Source organism: Salvelinus sp. IW2-2015, linkage group LG1 (genome assembly GCF_002910315.2).
Source record: "Salvelinus sp. IW2-2015 linkage group LG1, ASM291031v2, whole genome shotgun sequence".
NCBI classification, from domain to species: Eukaryota; Metazoa; Chordata; class Actinopteri; order Salmoniformes; family Salmonidae; genus Salvelinus; species Salvelinus sp. IW2-2015.
The window spans coordinates 8,578,311-8,584,510 of NC_036838.1; positions in this window are offsets into that span (position 1 = coordinate 8,578,311).

Consider the following 6,200-nt stretch of genomic DNA (forward strand, 5'->3'; position numbering starts at 1 on the left):
GTTGAAACTTACAAGTGACAGTATGTTTCCAAAGTGTGTCTGTGTGGGACTGATTTATATGGGTTTCTATCTGTCAAAGAGTGGCTACGTGTTTGGCCAGTGGTGTATAGCTTTGTTTGGTAACAGCTGTGTGGTCAAGTGGCTTGTGATCGTGGTGGTGTTAGTTGTGTGCACTGCATGTGTTGTCTATAATGTTTGTTTGTACTGGAAAAGCTTATATGTAAAAATTGTGCCTCCGTGCTAGCTCTAACCACTCCTCTCATCCCACGTTATGACATAGATTAGGGTCGTCAGGCCAAGCGATATCCATCAACCTTAGGGCAGCTTTCTCTCTCTCTGCCTTAGTCAAGGTGTGGCTTTGTTCCATTGCCTCCATCCATGCCGATTGCGTTTTCCTCCTTCCCTCGTTTATAGCTGTCGACGACAGGGCGAGAGAGAGTTAGTCAGACGGGAGAGGAGGTTTTCCCTAAGCACCGTGCCTTCTACACCTGCATTGCTTTGGCTGTTTTGGGTTTTAGGGCTGGGTTTTCTGTACAGCACTTCGAGATATTAGCTGATGTACGAAAGGGCTATATAAAATAAACTTGAAAATTTGATTTTGATTTGAGGTTGTCCTGATTGGTTCAACAGACACATTGTGACATCCGATCGCTAAATCATCTACACTCTTAGAAAAAAAAGGGTTCCAAAAGGTTTCTGCGGCTGCTCCCTATAGGAGACCCTTTTTGGAAGGGAAAGGGTATATCTAGTCAGTTTGCCACAAACTGAATGCATTCAACCAAAATGTGTCTTCCGCATCTAAACCCAATCCCTCTGATTTAGAGAAGTGCAGGGGGCTGCCTTAAATCGGGACATCGGCACCCAGGGGACAGGTTTGTGGGGTTAACTGCGTTGACCAAGGGCAGAACGGCAGATTTTTCCACCTTGCTGGCTCGGGGATTCGAAACAAAGCAACCTATTTGTTACTGCCAAGCTTCTAACGCTAAGGTTCTACATGATACCCAAAAATGTTCTACTGAACCAAAAGGACTCTTCCTGCGAACCAAAAATGGCTCTTCAAAGGAGTGGTGCCAGTGTAGATGGGGTTTAGCGAAGTACCCTTCTTGGTTCTAGATAGCACCATTTTTTCATATGGTGTACTTTGACGGGTTGCAAAGCACTAATGCTAAGCCCCCGCCTGTGTCATTAGAATACAATGCTGTCGCACGTGTGCTTCGATGGGGTGACGGTGTTGTGGCGTTGGCAGTTGAACCCCCGTGGTCCTAAATATAACTTGATTCACCGTAGCTGGGGTTGCTTTTCACTGTTTTACATGAGCAAGGGGGCCTTTCCTTTACACCAAGATACAGAGGACAGAACACATGGACATGCTGGAACCACGTGTAGATTAAGGTTACTTGCTATGAATGCAATTACCACATACTATCAGGTATCAAGGTAAGACCAGATGCAGACTGGCAGAGTCGGTAATCCAGAGGGTGGGGCAAGGTACAAGACGGGCAGCAGCGCTCCAGGTCAGAGGCAAGCAGGTGGTCAGGCGGGTGGGTACAGGTCAGGACAGGCAAGGGTCAAAAACCAGGGAGGACAAGAAAAGAAGAGGACTGGGGAAAAGCATGAGCTGACACAAAAACGCTGGTTGTCTTGACAAAACAAGACGAACTGGGCAACAGACAAACAGAGAACACAGGTATAATACACAGGGATAATGGGGAAGATGGGCGACCACCTGCGAGGGTGGGGAGCAATCACAAACAGCGTGAAACAAGATAGAGGTGTGACACATTCAGAAAAGTATTCACCCTCCCCTCCAAAAAAACCTGCAACAAAAAATAAGTTGAATAAAATATTACAGAAAATGTATTCATACCCGTTCGGACTTTTTCCACATTTTGTTGTTACAAAGTGGGATGAAATTTGATTTAATTTTTCAATTTTTTAATAAAACACTAAACATATCTTGATTAGATACTGTAAGTATTCAACCCCCTTGAGTTAGAATCACCTTTGGCAGCAAATTACAAGCTGTGAATCTTTTGTGCAAAGAGTTGCAAAACCTGGTGTACAATATTTGCCACACTATTTTTTTAAATTTCTTCAAGGATCTGTCAAGTTGGTTGATAATTGTTGATAAGAGTCTTGTCATACATTTTTCAAGCCGATGTTAAGTCAGAAACTGTAACTAGGGCCACTGGGAACATTCAATGTTCTTGGTAAGCAAACTTCCAGTGTTATATTGGCCTTGTGTTGTAGGTTATTGTCCTGCTGAATTTGGTTCCCAGTGGTCTGTTGGAAAGCAGACTGAACCAGGTTTTTCCTCTAAGATTTTTGCCTGTGCTTAGCTTTATTCCATTTCTTTTAGGCATAAAAAACTTCACTAGTTCTTGCCAATGTACAAGCATACCACTGATCTTTGTGGTTTGAATCTGTGTTTGAAAAATTTACTGCTTGACTGATGGACCTTACAGCATAATTGTATATGTTGTGGGATACAGAGATGAGGTAAGTCATTAAAACTCATGTTAAAAGACTTTAATTGCACATGCAACTTTATTACGTTGGACTATTGTTAAGCACATTTTTACTCCTGGGACTTATTTTAGAATTGCCATAACAAAGCAGGTGAGCAACAAAACATCTGAAAAACATAATCCACTTTGACTTCATGGAGGTATTGGGTGAGACCTGTGAGAAACAAAATCTCGATTTATCCATTTAAAGTCCAGGCTGTAATTCAAAACTAAAAAGTTCAAAGGGTTGTGAAGTACTTTCTGGAAGGGCACAGGTACAGTAAAACCCACATGGAGCTAGGAATCTCACCTATAAATCTGAACATCTCGTTCGGAACGTCTTCTCACCACAAATGTGGCACACGCCAAAACATGATACTAGGCTTGTTCTTAGCTCTGCCCACCTCCTTGCTTGTTCTGCCCACTATGCTTCATTTTGCACCCATTGGAGCAACACCAGTGGTGTATCTTAGGTTAGTTACCAGAATCTTTGTAAATACCCACACGTACACTTACATCCACACGCTATGAAAAAGACATTACCAGCAGAACATGGCTGCGGATCTTCAACCAGCACAATGCTTAGACGGCGCAGAGTTTACCGCGAAATGCCAATCTCCATGAAACGTCAAAGGGAAATTGCCAAAGTCAAGTGGCAGTGCTATGTTTGGGCGCAATAGTTTGCTTAATAGAATGCCCCCCCCCCCTCCCCAAGGTGACTCACCTCCAAAATGCCTTAAAATACAGATGGGTCCCTCTATTTGGCGTCTCAAGTTCCACATAACACAACACACACACACACACACACACCCACACACACACCACACCACACCACACACACACACACACACAAACACACACACTTGAGAGGCAGCTGGGCCTAAAGGCCAAGCGGTGGTTTACTCCATGTCAGGGCATGCAACTTGCACCACCCATCCTCGTTTCGTCATTTCTCCATTTCGTTACATCCAAAATCGGTCACAACCATTTTCACTGTTACATTTCCATGTAACTGGTATGACCTTCTCCATGTTTCTGCATTGCAGCAACCAGTTTCATATTTCTATGTGCTGTGGCATGCTATAGAAGAAATGTGGGGTACACTTTAACAATAAAGGTTACGTTATATATAAGGGGAATTTTATGTAATCATTGGCAGTTAATCGTTTATAAATGCATTAAACCATTAATAACTACTAACAATGTATATCTTGATAGTTTTTATTGTTGCTGATGAAGTAAAAGGTGTCTTTTCAGAGTACTTTTGGATGGAGAAATGTATGAAAACTGATAAAAACCCACTCCTTCAACCTTTGACATGCCATAGCATCGGTGATTCATCTCAAATTCCCCATGTTTCTGCCCAAATCTATCTTTCTTACTCATTGCAGTTTTTACACAAACGTGTTCCCAGAGTGAAAAACAAGCTAAAACATTGTTGTTACTTGGCAAAAAGTGATCGATACATACATCATCTGAAACTTTCCCAGCCACAAATAATCAACACATTCGGACGCCAGGACAGTCGGAATCAAAAAAACGTGGGGGAAAATCTATTTAATTAATTTCAAATGGTGATATTAATGAGAGTTTTTATCGAGAACCCTTTTATATGTGTAAATACATACAATTTATATTTCACTATCAGGCTTACAGTGGAAGTTGAAGTTACATTACATCATTAGCCAAATACATTTAAACTCGGTTTTTTCACATTTTCATGACTTTTAATCCTCGTAAAAATGTGCCTGTCTTTAGGTCAAGTTAAGATCACCACTATATTTTAACAATGTGAAATGTCAGATAAATAGTAGAGAGAATGAACTTATTGCAGCTTTTATTTCTTTCATCACATTCCACAGTGGTCAGAAGTTTACATACACTCCAATTAGTAATTGGTAGCATTGCCTTTAAAATTGTTTAAACTTGGCGTCAAACTTTTCAAGTAGCCTTCCACAATTCCCACAATAAGTTGGGTGAATTTGAACCCATTCCTCCTGACAGAGCTGGTGTAACTGAGTCAGGTTTTGTAAGCCTCCTTGGCTTCGCAACACGCTTTTTCATTTCTGCCCACACATGTTCTATAGGATTGAGTCAGGGCCTTGTGCATGGCACTCAATACCTTGCTTTTGTTTGTCCTGAAGCCATTTGCCCAAAACTTTGGAAAGTATGCTCTGCGAGTGGGGTCATTGTCCTCGAAAGGACCCATTTGTGACCAAGCTTTAACTTCCTGACTGAATGTCTCTGAGTTTTTGCTTTCAATATATCCACATAATTTTCCTGCCTCATGATTCCATCTATTTGTGAAGCTGCATCAGTGCCTCCTGCAGCAAAGCACCCCCACAAACATGATGCTGCACCCCCATGCGTCACAGTTGGGATGGTGTTTCTTCAGCTTGCAAAGGCATCCTCCTTTTCCCTCCAAACATAACGATGGGTCATTATGCCAAACAGTTTATTTGCTTCATCAGACCAGAGACATTTTTCTCCAAAAAATACGATTCTTTGTCCCATGTGCAGTTGGCAAAACCATTATCTGTCTTTTTATGGCGGTTTCTGGAGCAGTGCCTTCTCCTTGCTGAGTGGCCCTTTCAGGTTATGTTGATATAGGACTTGTTTTACAGGGACATAGATACTTCTGTACCTGTTTCCTCCCAGCATTTCACAAGGTCCTTGCCTGTTTGTTTCTGGATTTGATTTGCACTTTTAGCACAAAGTACGCATCTCTAGGAGACAAGAACGCGTCTCTTCCTGAGCGGTTTTTATTGACGCTGCTTGGTCCCATTGGTGTTTATACTTGTGCCACTATTGTTTATTTGTTACAGGATGAAACGTCTACCTTCAGGCATTGGAAATTGCTCCCAAGGAGTGAACCAAGACTTCTGGAGAACTACTTTTTTGTTTTGTGAGGTTTGGTTGATGTCTTTTGTTTTTCCCATTGATGTCAAAGCAAAAGGGCACTGAGTTTGGAAGGTAGACCTTGAAATTCATCCACAGGTACACCCAAATTGACTCAAATGATGTCAGAAGCTTCTAAAGCCATGACTCATTTTCGGGAATTTTCCAAAGCTGTTTAAAGGCCACAGTCAAACTTGTGTATGTAAACTTCTTTGACCCCCTTTGATACAGTGAATTATAAGCGAATAATCTGGTCTGTAAACAATTGTTGGAAAAATATACTTGTGTCATGCACAAAGTAGACGTCCCTAGAACCGACTTGCGGTTAAACTAGATAGTTGTTAACAAGAAAATTGTGGAGTGCGTTGAAAAAAACAATGTGTTAATGACTCCAACCTAAGTGTATGTAAACTTCCGACCTTTCAAGCTGTAACTCCAGTGTGTTTGGCCCGAAAATGTAGCCTTGTGTGTTCACAACTGAAGGATTAGCTCCCAAGAGAAACGGAAAAATTGAGCTATGCCATGCCAATTATTCATGTGGACAGCCCCCCACTTGAAAATAGCATCACAAGCCAGGGTGTCCTTGTTTAATAATACAAATAAACAAAGTGGGGGTGTTGGTATTGAATTAGCAGAGGGTGGTCAGAGTTACAGAGTGTTATTGGGGGTGAGGGGCTGTAGGGGGTTCTCAGAGTTTTAAATATAACGTTTCCAAAAAAGCACCTCACCCCACTTGCCAAAAATACCCCCCCCCCACCCCACCAAATCCTCCTCTTCGTCTCCCAGAAGGATGTC